This window comes from Leptonychotes weddellii, chromosome 9 (genome assembly GCF_054177405.1).
Source record: "Leptonychotes weddellii isolate Sample4059 chromosome 9, ASM5417740v2, whole genome shotgun sequence".
NCBI lineage: Eukaryota > Metazoa > Chordata > Mammalia > Carnivora > Phocidae > Leptonychotes > Leptonychotes weddellii.
In genome coordinates, this window is record NC_138377.1 from 84661684 (window position 1) to 84679085 (window position 17402).

At 36.3% G+C, this 17402-nt stretch overlaps 1 pseudogene; it reads left to right on the forward strand.

Moving 5' to 3' along the window:
* The first annotated feature begins 11708 nt into the window (after window positions 1-11708).
* On the forward strand, window positions 11709-13272 carry LOC102735065 (elongation factor 1-alpha 1 pseudogene; annotated as a pseudogene).
* The last annotated feature ends 4130 nt before the right edge of the window (window positions 13273-17402 follow it).

Sequence of the window (17402 nt, forward strand, 5' to 3'; positions counted from 1 at the left end):
GCTCAGTCATTAAGCGTCTGCCTTCGGCTCAGGTCATGATCCCAGGGTCCTGGGATCGAGTCCCACATCGGGCTCCCTGCTCGGCAGGAAGCCTGCTTCTCCCTCTCCCACTCCCCCTGCTTGTGTTCCTGCTCTTGCTATTCTCTCTGTCAAATAAATAAATAAAATCTTTAAAAAAAAACACTATTTTGAGCTGTCCTAAGAAAATAAAGGGGGGTTATTTGTGACACTAATACTCTCATTTGACTCAAGTGTAGCAGATATACTTGGCCCTCAAAAAGATTGAATCAGCACTTAGAAAGTATTAAGAACCCAGGTGATCTTCACCTTCCATCTTTTGTCTCTGTATATCTGCTTCATTATTCTCTTACAACACCAGCTTTCTCTCTTTATAGGTTCATTTACATAGTGTAAGGTAATTTCATAACAACAATTAAATTCTCACATAACCTATATTTAAGACATCAAATCTGGGACCAAGGCTTGAAACTTAGTTCTAATTCCAAATGAATAGAGAAACACTCTGTATCAGTCAGTGTCCCAACAGAAAACAGAAGGCCAGAAGGCTTACTCAGCTGTTATTTTTCAGAAGAATTTAATTAAGGGCATATTCACAGTGGTGGGGGAAAAAAAAAAAACAATAGAGGAGGAGGAGACACCCAAAATTGGACAATAGGAGGAGATATTTATCACACTGAGGCTTGAGGGAACAAGGAGAGGGAGCTTGCAGGGTTGGGATTTCCCAAAAAGAGCCATAAAGACAGACACAACCACTCTAAGAACCTAGTGATGAGGCAGAAAGAGAGTAAGGGAAGAAATATTCAGACTTCTGTCCTCCATACTCCAAACCCAACTGGAAGCCAGAAAGCAAGGGACCCCCAGTAATACAGTCTGTAGGGGCTAGCCACATGGGCACAGAGCAGGGCAGAGAATGATGAAGAAGGAAAGAATTGTGGGGTGGAATAGAAGATGGGAGAAAGGCAAAACAAAAAAGGCTAACATACACTCCAAGTGATCCACCTGACTTGGATTCCTTACTTTCTCATGAAATCAGTTATGACCAAGAGGTTAAATCATTGAAGAGTGACTTAAGAGTATCTTTATAACATCCTGCACTTACTCTTTGTATGTATACAGTTCTTAGTGTTATTACTTTTTAATGTCTGCATCTCACTATGCAATTTCCCATAGGGCAGTTACCATATTCTTTCTTTTCATTACAGTATCTCCCCTAAGTTTAGTCAGCCAACCTCTAGCAAGCCTTCAACAAATATTTGGAAATGGATGCATGAATACATGAAAATGTCTGGTAAAGTTGTCCTTTTGGTAACACCCTCAGAATTCAATTGATTCAATTATTTTTGTAAGTTTTTAACTTTATTTGGAAATAATTTCAAAATACAGAAAAGTTACAAGACACAAATAATTCCTGTATACCCTTTATGCAGATTTACCTAATGATAACATTTTTGCTCCATTTGTTTTACTATTTGTTCATTTGTCCTCTGGGTATATTTTTTCTTACTGAACCATTTGAAATGAAAATTACATGTATTGGGGCCCCTTACCTCTAATTAATTAAGCATGCATTTCCTAAGAATAGGGATTTTAAATGGCCACAACACAGTTAATTTAATGTTCTTAGGATAATTTATCATCCAGATTCTAATTTTGTCTTTTGACACATTTTCCCCCTCCAGTGGAGGATGCAGTGTAGGGTCAGGCATTGCCTTCAGTTTTCACGCCTCAGCCTCCATTAGTCTGAAACATTTCCACAGCCACTTTTTTTTTTTTTTTTTTTTGTCTTTCACAATGTTGACATTTTAATAGACTATATTTTAATGGAAAGTTCCTAATTATGGGTTTGGCTGATGTTTCTCCAGGAATGTACTCAGAACACTATATAGGTGATATTTTGTCCTTCTCAAGCTACTACAAACTTGAGGTTCAGAGTGTCCATTTGCCCTTTATTAATGAGATTTTTTTGCTCATCAGTTTTGTATATAAGCTTCCAGAGATTTTTCACCCCCACACATTACTACTGCCCTATTCTTTTATCTTTCTGATACTTTAATTTTACATATATTGTAATTTTTAATTATATTATGTATGTCTCTTTTTTTGCATTTTGCATGGCTGGATAAAAACATTTATAGTTTTTTTTCTTTTGACTTAACTTCCATTTCACTAATTCTCTCTTCAGTTGCATCTTTTTTATGTTTAATTAGCCAACATCTAGTACATCATTAGCTTTTGATGTAGTGTTCAGTGATTCATTAGTTGCATATAACACCCAGTGCTCATCACCACATGCTCTCCTTAATACCCATCACCTGGTTACCCCATCCCCCAACCCCCCTCCCTTCTGTAACCCTCAGTTTGGTTCCCAGAGTCCAAAGTCTCTCATGGTTTGTCTCCCTCTCTGATTTCTTCCCATTCAGTTTTCCCTCCCTTCCCCTGTGGTCCTCTGCACTATTCCTTAACTTCCACATATGAGTGAAACCATACAATTGTTTTTCTCTGCTTGATTTATTTCAGTTGCATCTAATCTACAGTTAAACCCATTAAGTTATTACTTTCAGTGATATTTTCAGTCCTAGAATTTTTATTTGTTCATCATCTTTGATTTTATACAAACTGTCCACCTAAACTCTTCATTTCATCTTTTAGTTTCTTGAAAATATTAATCAAAATCATTTTCAAGTTTGTGTCTAAAAACTCCATTATCTACAGTCTGTTTTAATTACCAATTTTGACTCATAGATTTCAATAATATCTTGTCTTCTGTCTTATCTGATTATTTAAAAGATTTTATTTCAGAGAGAATTAGCAAGAGAGAGAGTGCATGGGGGTGGGAGGGGGCAAAGGGAGAGGGAGAAGCAGATTCCCTGCTGAGCAGGGAGCCCAACGTGGGGCTTAATCCCAGGACCCCAGGGATCATGACCAGAGCCAAAGGCATACGTTTAACTGACTGAACCACCCAGGTGCCCCTTATCTGGTTATCCTTGAGTTCTGTATATTGTAATGAAAATTGGTAGAGATAGTTAAGACTCTATATTATGTTATTTTCTTCCAGAGAGAATTTACCTTTGTTAGAGATCCCATAATCCCAAATAATGTTACTTCAATTAGGAATTGAAAGGATTTGAAACTGGGTTACCATCCCATGAGGGGTGAACTATTACTAGTTTATCATTAACCCTATTATATAGCATTTCAAAATTTCAGAAGTCTGAGATATTTGCCAGAGACCAATCTTTTTTAAGCCCTAAACTCTAATTTTTACTCCACTATGGGTCTATCTTTACCATGTCTTTTATTTTCATCTGAATTTTTCTCAGCAAAATAATTCACTTCTGCTACCTACTAGAGCCACATTTATCGAACAACCTCTATGCCTGATCAATGTCCAATCTCCACTCCCTAAAGCAAATATCCACAGTAATAGTTTATATGAAAATTGATTAATTTTTTTTAAGATTTATTTATTTGAGAGAGAGAGTAGAGAGAGAGCACAAGAGGGGGGAGCGGGAGAGGGAGAAGCAGACTCCCTGCTGAGCAGGTAGCCCGACACGGGACTCAATCCTGGGACTCCAGGATCATGACCTGAGCCGAAGGCAGTCACTTAACCAACTGAGCCACCCATGCGCCCTGGAAATTGAATAATTCTTAATATTTACTTTGCATGCTGCAGAAAAAAGCAAATTATGAATCTACTATTCATAAGAGGTGTCAGAGGTGGTATTTAGAAACTTTTTTACTACAATATAATAGGTGAGAATAAGGACCAGTTAGCAATATGTAAATGTTCTTTTCAATATCTAACTGATAAAGTGCAATTTCTTAACTGAAAAGTTTGTTGTTGTTTTTTTTTTTTAATCTTTCACTTGAATAGAGATAACAATCATCAGGGACACAGAAAAGTTTTGCTTAATTTTCTCTGGCTGTTGTTTTTTCCATACTTAATTGAACTAAAAATCCTTAAAATTGGGAAGGGATTTGTTGTTATTATTGCTTTAATCATTATCATAATTACATTCTTCATCATCATGAATCCAGAGAATTTTAAATACACAACACAATCTGGCCATTAGATTATGTAAGCAAAATTCATTTTTAAAAAATCAGACACAAAATAAAATCTAATTGCAGCTTACATGATTCATTTAACTTAGCACCCAAATCATTGTCTTAAGGGCTATTATGAAGTTAATTCATGGTACTCAATTCTTCAACAAGTAGTTATTAGGCACTTACTATGTTCCAAGAACAGTTCCATGTACTGAGTATATAGTGGTGAACCCAAAGTTGTAGTCCTTATGGAATCTACATTCTAGGTAAGAGAGCCAGACAAGAATAAATACAAAGGTAAATACAAAATACATTTTATCAGATGATAAAATGACAAAGGCAATGGAGAAAAATAAGGTAAAGGGGATTCAGAAGAATGGGCAAGGAGGGATTCTGTCTTATTGTCAGGATGATAGAATGACATTTGAAAAAGACCTGAAAAGATTAAGAGAGCTATGCAAATATCTGGGGGAAGAGCATTCAAAGCAGAGAAAGGCAAGTGCAAAGGTACTGAGGTAGAAACATGCCTGGTATGATCAGGGAACAGAATGGAAGCCAGAATACATGTGATCTAAATAAGATTAGAGTGGAAAAAGAGCACAGCCATAATGTTTAGGGTCTTAGGGGCTATTATAAAGACCTGGAGTTTTACTCTGAAGTATGGAAGCCACTGAGGAATTTTAAGCAGAGAAGTGACATGATCTGATTTATATTGTTAAAGGACCACTCAGATTTACATGTCAGAAATAAATAGCAGGACGGGGAGAAGGAAACCAGGAAACAGGTTATGAGGCTACTGCAACAGTCCAGCTAAGAAATGATGGTTCTTGAATTGGGGTGTTGGCCTAATAATGGTAAGATTTGGTCAAATTCAAAATGTTTTTCGAAGATACAGGAATAGCTTTTGCTGACAAATGGAACATGGGGAAGATGGATAACTTCACAGTTTTTGCCTTAGGCAAATGGAAGGATGAAAATGTTATCAAGCAAGATGTGAAAAACAGGGCAGGATAAAGCTAGATACGGTATGGCTGAGTTCATATTTAGACATGATAAATTTTAATAGCTATTAGACATCTGCAGAGAGATGTTGAGGATATCATAAAATATATGAATCTGTATTCTGGGAAAAGGGAGAGATATAAATCTAGAACTCATCAGCTGACTGATAGTAATTAAAGTCTTAATACTGGATAAGTGCACCTAGTTAATGAGTATGAAAACACAAGAGTAGAGGTTTGAAGAGTGAACCCTGGAATATTTCAATATCCAGAGGTCTTATAAATGAGAAAAAAGCAAACTGAAAATTAACTGCCAGTGACATAGGAAAATCAGAGGTTGGTCTCCAGAAAGCCAAATGATAGAAGATTTTTAAAAGAGAATGAAGTGATCAAGTGATCAAATCATGCTGATAAATTAGTTAAGACAAGGACTAGAAATTGACCATTTGGTTTAACAACATAGTAATAACTTAAGACTTTATAGAGTGGTAGCGATGAGGCCTGATTAAAGTGAATTCAAGCAAGAATGGAAACTACTGAGACATCAAGTACAGGCAAGGCTATTGAGGAGTTTTGCTGAAAGAAGCTCAGAGAAATAGAACAAGAACTGGGGAGGAATGTGAGATTGAGCAGATTTTATGTTTAATTGAGAATATTACTGCTTATCAGAACAAACCAGTGAAGGGGAAACTGATGATGAAAGACAGAGAGGCAAGACAATTACTGGAGTCATGTCCTTGAAAGGGGATGGGATCCAGTGTAAAAAGTTGTTGGCCTTCAACAGAGGCAGACATTTCACTAGTAACAAGAACAAAAGAAGTGTATGTGGACATAGAAGCAGTCAACATTGTTTCAGTTATGTGGAGTAGAAAGAGAATTGAACTTAGCCAGACTTCAGAATATTCTGGAAACACACAATGTAGGAAGAAAGAGGCCATGAAGATATGTACTAAGGGTGATTAGAATGATGGACCATGAACTCTATGTGAAAGTCAGGGACATGAAGACATGTGGCATGTAGAAATATTGTAGAAGTAGTAAAACAAATGTCTTCCTGGTAGGGTTAAAGAATTCTTATCCTCAGGACACCAGAAGGAGTGAGATGGAAAGAGGAGAGGTGGTTAGCAAGTATAATATTTAAAGTGAAGATTATGGGGGTGTCTGGGTGGCTCAGTCATTAAGCATCTGCCTTCGGCTCAGGTCCTGATCTCAGGATCCTGGGATTGAGCCCCGCATCCGGCTCCCTGCTCCGCGGGAAGCCTGCTTCCCCCTCTTCCACTCCCTCTGCTTGTGTTCCCTCTCTCGCTGTGTCTCTGTCAAATAAATAAGTAAAATCTTAAAAAAAAAAAAAAAGTGAAGATTATGGGCAGGGGAGTGAACTAGGTTATAACCATAGAAATGAGTACTTGAATCAGGGTAAAGGACAAAATCAGTGGAGGACAGGAGGTCAAGGAACTGAGATAGCAGAGAAGTGGATTATAAAATTGTTAAAATTGTATTTATATAGAAAATTCATTCTAGCTCTCTGTATACAAATTATATAATTATATATATTATATATACCTAGAAAATTCATTCATATATATTTTTATATATACTTTTTCATATATATATAAGAAGGGGAGAAAGGGAGGGAAAGAGAGAGAAAGAATGAATTTGCTAGATAATGAGAGTTTGAAGAAAGGTGTATGAGAGAGAGACCAGGGGTCAATAGATGCTTGCAACAAAGTGCAGTAATGAATGGCATAATCTAGTAATTTGAACTTGAGACTAGATATTTTTAAGGAGAGTAATGGGAGTGGACTGAAAGGTACCAAGGGAATCTACCTATGTCTAGGTCCAGGGGCAGTAGAGTGCAGAAGGGAAAACATCTCCCCCTTCATAGGGGTCACAGGAAGCTGATTCTTTAGGGAGAATCAAGTTTCAGAGAGCAAGGAGGTAAAAAAAAAAAAAAAGAAAAGAAAAGTTGGTGAAGAGGTTAAGAATTCAGAGGTTTTTGCTCATAATAGACATTGGGTTCCAGAATACTCAATGGAAGATTTGGGAAGTTAATAAGGGAGAAAGGTTTTACAAGTAAAAAGAATTACTGGGATGATGGATGAATACAGATGATGAGAGAGGACTTGGTAATGTGGTTCACAGAGCTAGTGATAGAGACAAGAGGGAAGGGCACAGTCTGGTTAGTTCTGGGTCCTTAAGCAGGATGTGGTGGGGAAGAAGTCAGTGCTACTGAGCAGGGAACAGGAGGTCTTACCAAGAATATATAAAGCCCCAGTATCCACTCTTCACTCCCACTGATGACAATGTGAAGGCCTGAAGAGACTCCACATTTGGTGAGATCATCGAAAATATATACAGAAAAAAACTTGATTTATCTTATAACTGCTAAGGCACTTACGCAATTCAGTTTGAGCCAAATACTATAGGGTCTGTGGAAAAGCTAGTATTAAAATTTAATTAAAAACAGGGCACCTGGGTGGCTCAGTTGGTTAAGTGACTGCCTTCGGCTCAGGTCATGATCCTGGAGTCCCGGGGTCGAGTCCCGCATCGGGCTCCCTGCTCAGCAGGGAGTCTGCTTCTCCCTCTCCCGCTCCCCTCTCTTGTGTTCTTTCCCTCTCTCACTCTCTCTCTCAAATAAATAAATAAAATCTTCAAAAAAAAATTTAATTAAAAATAAGAAAGATACAATAGGTAGTTTGCTCTCTCTGGCATGTAAAAAATAAATCAGCTTCAATTTTCATTGCATTGCGAGACTCTCCACCTGTCAGTTGGGTACTTAAATCTTACAGACTTATTTTCAGTAATCAACATAAAATATCCACACTGCAGACACACACACACAAACTTTGAATTGAAGAGAATTCTTTAAAACATTAACCACTATAGATCACTCACCAGTCCAGGCACCATGCTTAAACCCCTTCTCTCAAGTAATACTTGCAATAGCCTTGTGATAGGTTATTCCCATTTTTGCAGAGGTAGAAACTGAGGCATAGAGAAATAAATCTGTCCTAGGTGACACAGTGAGTAAATGTTTGATGTATGGTATATCTGAGTTGAGATCACTATCTGAAAACACAGTATCTATCAGGATCCTGTAGTAAGTATTTCTCAAAGTATAGTCCCTGGAACTGTGAATTTGTAGGAAATACTAATTTTAGGACCCCATCCCAAACCTACTGAATCAGAAACTCTGGGGTTAGTGTCCAGAAATCTATGTTTTAATAAGCCCTCCAGGTGATTCCATTGTAAGTTCAAGTCTGAGAACCCCTGTTCTAAAATAAGTAGGGATGGAGTATCAGATTATTAAGAGCATGATAAAGGACAGGATAACTACCTATCACTACAGATTCTTTAAATTCTGACTCATATTACTGTGTGTGTGTGTGTGTGTGTGTGTATTTAGGTATGTGAGTAGCTGGTGAGTATGAGTATGTGGGTGTAGGGATGTAGTACTAGCTAATCTCCCTCCCTCGTTCTAAATACTTTCAGAATTATTAACTTCAGGATTTACTGAAGACTACTGGGATTTAGATATTAGCACAACTATTGTCCTTAAGTTGTAGCCTATTAAATACATAAAGAAACAACAACTCTTACTATCTGAAACATTAAAGTTTTCATTTGCATGACAAAATATATAACTTATAGGTGTTTTGCACATTATGAGCCTCTCAATTTTACTAGAAGCCAGACTTTGCTGAACATGACAGTAATGTTGTGGGGCTGTAAGACAAGAAAATTGTCATGACATTAATCTCTGATTCTATATAGGGAACACCTTGTTATAAAAGACATTCTTACTGCCACAGAGCTGTTGCTAGGGGCAGTTAAATTGCTGACACAACCACTTAATCTCTTCTTTTTCAGTGAATAGAGACAATGAAATAGAGTGCGACTGAATTTTTTATATTATATAAATAACTGAATTTCAGGAAAAACAGTTTTTCCAAAAATTATAGAATTTTTCACCTATCTTCATAATTTGCAATAAAAATAGAGACCATTACAAAACCACTCATCTGTCCAATACTTTTCCTCTAGCCTTAAGGGCATAATGAAAAACTAAATTTACTAGGAAAGAGGATGTTTGAAAAGAAAATTTTGCATCCATTACTCATTTTGTGAGGCAGAGATGGCAATGGTGGTAAGAAGCAATTAAACTCTTATATTTCTCTGCTCTGCCAACTTTTTTTCCAGCCACTTTACAACTGTGATATCATATGTATTATCATCACAAGGAAATTTGGAGAGGTATGATATCTTCATTTTATAAAGGAAGAAACTAAGGCCCATAAAAGTTTAACAAATAGTGATGGATAATGCTATATGTTGGGTTTAAAACTTAGATTATAACTCAATCTATTGATTGTTACCTCTCTGATACCACTCCAATGACACTTCCACTCAACACACAGGTGGTGATCTAGACCAGAAATCTCAAACAGTTCAGGGACAACATTAAGATGTTATTAGTCTTCTTCACTTGCATTCATTCATTCGAGCACAGTGAGATTCTCCAGAGCTCCATGATATATGATGTGGCAATAAACTGAATATAGAAGCAGATACGAAAATCTGGCTTTTTCTCTTAAGTTGTCATTAAAGATACCTGTAAAATTGTAAAAAATAAAATAAAATAAAAAAGCCTATCTTTTGACCTAAATAGTTGTTTCTGAAATTTTCAGAAAATTGTGTTAACATATAATAATGTCATCATTTCAAAATGAATAAACATACCTAAAACTTCTTAGTGTAATTTATAATACAATAAATATAATCTACATTTTAAAAAAGTTCTTTGTGAAGAAGGGTGGTCCAAGAGGGTGGTGCAGAAAGACCCTAAACTCAACTCCTGCCATGGACACACTAAACTTACACCTTTATATAGAGCAATTCCTTATGAAGAAGAACTGAGGGCTGACTGAACAGCCTCTGTACAACAGATGCTAGAGGGACTACACAGAGAAGGAAAGGAACTAAAGTGAATATCAGCTTATATATATATATATATATACACACATATATATACACATATATATACATATATATATATGTATATATATATGGTAGTAAAAAAACAAAAACCTACAATAGATACACAAAAAAGAAAGAGAAAAGAACACAAATATAACACTAAAGAAAACCATAAAACCATGAGGGAAGAGACCAAGAGAAGAAGAAAAGAATAGAGAGCTAAAAAACAAGAAAACAATTAACAAAATGGTAATAAGTACATATCTATCAATAATTACTATAAATGTAAATGGATGAAATGCTCCAATCAAAAAACATAGGGTGGCTAAATGGATGAGAAAAACAAGACCCATCTATATGCTTCCCATCAGAAACCACATTTAGATCTAGAAACACATGTGGACTAAAAGTGAAGAGATAGAAAAAGTTATTTCATGCAAATGGAAACAAAAAGAAAGTTGGAGTAGAAATACTCCTATCAGACCAAATAGACACTAAAAGATTAACAGAAAACAAAGAAGGGCTTTACATAATGATCAAGGGGTCAACAAAGAAGATGGTTTAACACTTGTAAATATACATCCAACGTAACAAAAGCCAAATATGTAAAGCAAGTATTAACAGGCATAAATGGAGAAATTGACAGCAATACAAGAATACTAGGAAACTTTAATACCCTACTTTTATCAATGGATAGATCATCCAACCAAAATCGGTAAGGAAACATTGGCCTTGAATGACACATTAGACAAATTGGACTTTATAGATATAGATCTATCTTTATCTATAACATTCCATCCCAAAACAGAAGACAAACTTTCTTCAAGTGCACATGGAACATTCTCTAGGATAGATCACATGTTGGACCACAAAACAAGTCTCAATAAATTAAAGAAGATTGAAATCATATCAAGCGTCTTTTCCAAATACAATTCTATGGAACTAGAAATCAATTACAAGAAAACTGGAAAAAACACAAACACATGGAAATTAAACATGTTACTAAACAACAAATGTGTCAACAAAGAAGTTGAAGAGGAAATCAAAGACAAGAATGAAGACAAATGAAATGGAAATACAAAAGGCTAAAATCTATGGGACACAGCAAAAGCAGTTCTAAGAGGGAAGTTCACAATGATAAAGGCCTACCTCAAGAAACAAGAAAATTTTCCAATAAACAAGTTAACCTTACACCTAAAGGAACTAGAAAAACAAAGCCCAAAGTTAGTAAGCAGAAAGTAATAATAGATAAGAGCAGAAATCAATGAAATAGAGATTTAAAAAATAGCAAAGATTAACTAGAGATGGATCTATGAAAAGATAAACAAAATCAATAAACCTCTCACCAGACTCAACAAGACCTCAAGACAGAGGGCCAAGTAAAAAAAAAAAAAAAAAAAAAACATAAATGAAAAGAGATAAATTATGATTGAGAGCACAGAAAAACAAAGGATCCTGAGATTACTACAATTTTATGCCATAAATTGGAAAACATAGAAAATCTAAATTCCTAGAAACACACAACCTTCTAAGACTTAGTCAAGAAATAGAAAATGTTGTTGTTCACAATGAGTTTGCAGCCAGAACACAGGTGTCATGAAAACCACCACTAAACCTAAACCAAAATGGGAAAGGGAAAACTCATCAACATTGTCTCATCATCACTGGACACAGATTTGGACAAGTCTCCACTACTGCTGAGATGGGAAAGAGCTCCGTCAAGTATGACTGGGTCTTGGATAAACTGAAAGCTGAAGGTGAATGTGGTATCATCATTGATATCTCCCTGTGGAAATTTGAGACCAACAAGTATTATGTGACCATCATTCATGCCCCAGAACACAAAGACATCAAAAACATGGTTCCAGGCACATCTCAGGCTGACTGTACTGTCCTGACTGTTGCTGTGTTGGTGAATTTGAAGCACATATCTCCAAGAATGAGCAGACCCATGAGCGTGCCCTTCTGGCTTACACATTGGGTGTAAAACAACTAATTGTTGGTGTTAACAAAATGGATTCCACTGAGCCACCCTACAGCCAGAAGAGATATGAGGAAATCATTAAGGAAGTCAGCACCTACATTAAGAAAATTGGCTACAACCCTGACACAATAGCATTTGTGCCAATTTCTGGTTTGAATGCTGACAACGTGCTGGAGCCAAGTGCTAACATGCCTTGGTCCAAGGGATGGAAAGTCACTGTAAAGATGGGAATGCCAGGGGAACCACACTGCTTGAAGCTCTGGACTGCAATCTGCCACCAACTCGTCGGACTGATGATTCCTTGTGTCTGCCCCTCCAGGACATCTACAAAATTGGTGGCATTGCTACTGTGCCTGTGGGCTGAGTGAGTCGAGACTGGTGTTCTTAAACCTGGCATGGTGGTCACCTTTGCTCCAGTCAATGTTGAAACTGAAGTAAAGTCTGTTGAAATGCACCATGAAGCTTTGAGACTTGTCCAGAGGACAATGTGGGCTTCAACGTCAAGAACATATCTGTCAAAAATGTTCATTGTGGCAATGTGGCCGGTGACAGCAAAAATGACCCACCAATGGAAGCAGCTAGCTTCATGCTCAGGTGATTATCCTGAACCATCCAGGCCAAATCAGTGCTGGATATGCACCTGTAATGAACTGTCATACAGCTCACAATGCTTGCAACTTTTCTGTGCTGAAGGAGAAGATTGATTGTTGCTCTGGGAAATGGCTAGAAGATGGCCCTAAGTTCTCGAAATCTGGTGATACTGCCATCATTGATATGGTTCTTGACAAGCTTATGTGTGTTGAGAGCTTCTCTGACTATCCTCCTCTTCACCATTTTGCTATTCATGACATGAGACAGATGGTTGCTGTGGGTGTCATCAAAGCAGTGGACAAGAAGGCAACTGGAACTGGCAAGGTCACCAAGTCTGCCCAGAAAGCTCAGAAGGCTAAATGATTATTATCCCCAATACCTGCCGTCCTAGTCTTAATCAGTGCTGGAAGAAGAGTCTCTGAACTATTTGTGTCAGTTGGCTAATTAATAGTAAAAGATTGGTTAATGATAATGATGCATTGCAAAACCTTTAAAAGGAAAGGAGAATGTTTTATGGACCATTTGTTGGGAGAGAGAGTAACAGTTTTAAGTTATTAGTTTTAAAATCAGTACTTTTTAATGGAACCAACTTGATAAAAATCTGTCACAGAATTTTGGGATTCATTAAAGCAAAAGTTTAAGGTGCCTGGGTGGCTCAATTGGTTAAGTGTCTGCCTTTGGCTCAGGTCATGATCCCAGAGTCCTGGGATTGAGCCCCGTATCGGGCTCCCTGATCACTGGGGAGTCTGCTTCTCCCTCTGCCCCTCACCCTTCTTGTGCTCTCTAATAAATAAAATGTTTAAAAATTAAAAAAATAAAATAAAAAAGTTTAATGAGAAAAAAATAGAAAATGTGAATAGGCCAATTACAAGTAATGAAATAAGTAATTTTAAAACTCCCAAAAACAAAGATCCAGAACCAGAAAGCTTCACAGATGAATTCTACCAAATATTTAAAGAGTTAGTACATATCCTTCTCAAATTAGTACAAAAAATTGAAGAGGAAGGAATGGTTCTAAACTTTTTACAAAGCCAGTATACCCTAATACCAAAACCACACAAAGACATCACAAAAAAAGAAAATTACAGGCCAATATCCCTGATGAATATGGATGTAAAATTTTTCAACAAAACATTAGCAAACTGAATTCAACAATATGTTTTAAAGATTAAATACTATGATCAAGTGGGTTGTACTCCAGGGATCTAAGGATGGTTCAGTATCTCCATATCAAACAACATGCTATACTGTATTAACAAAATAAAGGATAAAAATCAGAAAGTCACCTCAATAGATGCAGAAAAAGCATTTGACAAAATTCAACATCCATTTATGATAAAAATTCTCAACAAAGTGGGTATATAGGAAACATGCCTCAACATAATAGAGGATATTTATGACAAACCCACAGCTAACATTATACTCAATAGTGAAAAGCTGTAAGCTTTTCCTCTCAGATCAGGAATCAGAAAAGGATACCCACTCCTGCCACTTTTATTTAACATAGTATTAGAAGTCCTAGCCACAACAATTAGGCAAGAAAAAGAAAACACATCCAAATTGGAAAGCAAGAATTAAAACTGTCACTATTTGCAGATGGCATGATACTATATATAAAGAACTCTCAAAATGCACCCCACACAACAGAACTAATAAATTAAATAAAGTACAAGATACAGAACATACAGAAATTAGTTGCATTTTTATATACTAATAATGAGCTATAAGAAATTAAGAAAACAATTCCATTTATAATTGCACCAAAAAGAATAAAATGCTTAGTAATAAATTTAACCAAGGAGGTAAAATACTTGTACTCTGAAAACTGTAAGACACTGATGAAAGAAACTGAAAATGGCAAAAAAATAAGGATACACCATACTTATAAAAGAATTAATATTCTTAAAATATCCACACTTCTTAAAGCAATCTATAAATCTAAATGCAATCCCCATCAAAAAAGCAATGGCATCTTTCATGGAACTAAAACAAAAAATCCTAAAATTTATATTGAACCACAAAACATACTAAATAGCCAAAGCAATTTTAAGAAAGAACAAAGCTAGAGGTATCATGCTGTGATTTCAAACTATACTACAAAGCTAAAGTAATTAAAACTGTATTGTATTGGCACAGAAACAGATATGTAGACCAACGGAATAGAATAGGGAGCCCAGATATAAACCCACACATATACGGTCAATTAACCTATGGCAAAGGAAGCAAGAATATACAATGGGGAAAGACAGTTTCTTCAAAAGTAAGGACTGGGAAAACTGGACAGTGACATTCAAAAGAATGAAACTAGACTACTATCTTACACCATACACAAAAATAAATATTAAGACCTGAAATCATCAAACTTCTTAAAGAAAACATAAGTATAAGCTCTTTGACATTGATCTTAGCAATCTATCTTTGGTGCAGTCTCCTCAGGCAAGGGAAAAAAAAGGCTAAAATAAACAAGTGGGGGATTAGATCAAAGTGAAAAGCTTTTGCATAGCAAAAGAAACTATAACAGAACAAAAGGTAACCTACTGGATGGGAGAAGATATTTGCAAATCATATACCCAATACGAGGTTAATATCCAAAATATATGAAAAATTTTCACATCTTAATATCAATAAAACAAAAATTTCAATTAAAAAATGGGTAGAAGACATGAATAAACTTTTTTTTTTCCAAAGAAGATACACAGCTATACATTAAAAGATGCTGAGCATAACTGGTCATCAGAGAATTGGAAAATCACAATGCAATATCACCTTAAACCTGTCAGATTGGCTATCATAAAAATGACAAACAATAAAATGTATTGGTGAGGATGTGAAGAAAAGAGAACACTTGTACACTGCTGGTAAGAATGTAAATTGCTGCAGGCACCATGAAAAGCAGGATGGAGTTTCCCAAAATAATTAAAAATAAAACTACCATACCATCCAGCAATTCTGCTTCTGGGTATACATCTGCAGAAAATTAAAAACCAATTTGAAAGGATATATGCACCAATATGTTCATTGCAGCATTATTTACAATAGTCAAAATACAAAGGTAAACTTAAGTGCCCATCAATAGGTGAATGGGTAAAGATGTGGTATATATATACAATGAAATATTACTCAGCCATAAAAAATTAAATTTTGGCATTTACTACAACATGGATGGACCTAGAGGGCATTATGCTAATTGAAATAAGCCAGAGAAAGACAAATACTGTATTGTTTCAGTTACATGTGGAGTCTAAAAAACAAAACAAATGAACAATCAAGACAAAGCAGAAACAGACTCATAAGTACAGGAAACCAACTGTCGGTTCACCAAGTGGAGAGGGATTGGGAGGTGGGAGAAATAGGTAAAGGGGATTAGGAGGTACAATCTTGCAGTTATAAGATAAATAAGTCATGTGATGTATGGGAAATATAGTCAATAATATTGTGGTAACTTCGACAAGTGGTAACTGGACTTATCAGGATTATTTCATAATGTATAATAATATCAAATCACTAGGATGTACACCTGAAACTAAGAGGATACTGTGTGTCAATTATACTTCAATAAAAGAGTAGTAGAGAAGGAAATTAAGACTTTGGGACATGTTAGGTTTAACTTGCTTATGAGACATCTCTGGCAAATGTCATGGACGCAGTTGGGTAAAAAAACATGGAGCACATAGGAGAGGTTTAGAATGAAATACAGAGTTAGGAATAATTGGTATGTATATTATAACACTTACATTTTTTTGAAGTAGACTCCACAGCCAGCATGGAGCCCAACATGTGGCTTGAACTCATGACCCTGAGATCAAGACCTGAACTGAAATCGAGTCAGATGCCCAACTGACAGAGCCACCCAGGTGCCCCTGTAACACCTAAATTTTAAGTGCTCCCTTAATATCTTTGAGCCTTATAGCCTCCAAAGACCTAACCATGAGTTTTCCTGCTCTCACCAGATATGATCCTGCCCAGCAGTAATGACTTCTCAACCAGCTAGTACCCCCATCACCTGCATGAGCTGCACCTCACCTGATATTCAACCCAAGAATTTTTACTTATCTGACAGCCTGCAGAATTATTCAAACAAGTTAATCACATCCACCCATGGGAAGCCTGGGGTACACAACCTTCCTCTTATCACAGAGTCTGCCTCCCACAGCCCCTGCTAGTTCACTTCATTCCCTTGTGCAGCATCCATGTGGCCCTTCATGATCTCCGGGGTCTTTGTTCACCAAAGTGTAAATATACTTGACTAATAAACAGTTGCCAATCTCTTCTGACCAGTGTTGGGTGTCATGTGTTCAACCATCATAGTACTTAGGGCGAGGGATCCCTTCTTCATTACGGAGTGAATAGAGGGTGATGAGAGCACTACATAAATGCAACTTAAAGCTACTGAGATAGGTTACGTCATGCAAGCAGAAAGTTTAAAGACAAAAGGGTGCCTAGCAATGAGATACAGTGATGATCCAGCAAGAGAAGCAGAGAAGTAGGTTGAGAGATGACAAGAAAACCAGTAAAATGTAGAGTCCTGGAAGCCAAAGAAAGAATATTTCTAGAAGAGGACAAAAAATTACTTTTAACCCTTATATAAAAGTTAGAAGATAAAAATACACTAATGGATATACAATATAAAAATAAGCAAACTCTACAAGAACACAAAGTGTTAGTGCACTAAGTGGAATAAAAGTGGAGAGGTTTTGTGTGTGATTAAAGTTCATATCTACTTAAAATATATGGCTGTAACTCCAAGATATTTTATGCAAATCTCAAGCTAACTGCAA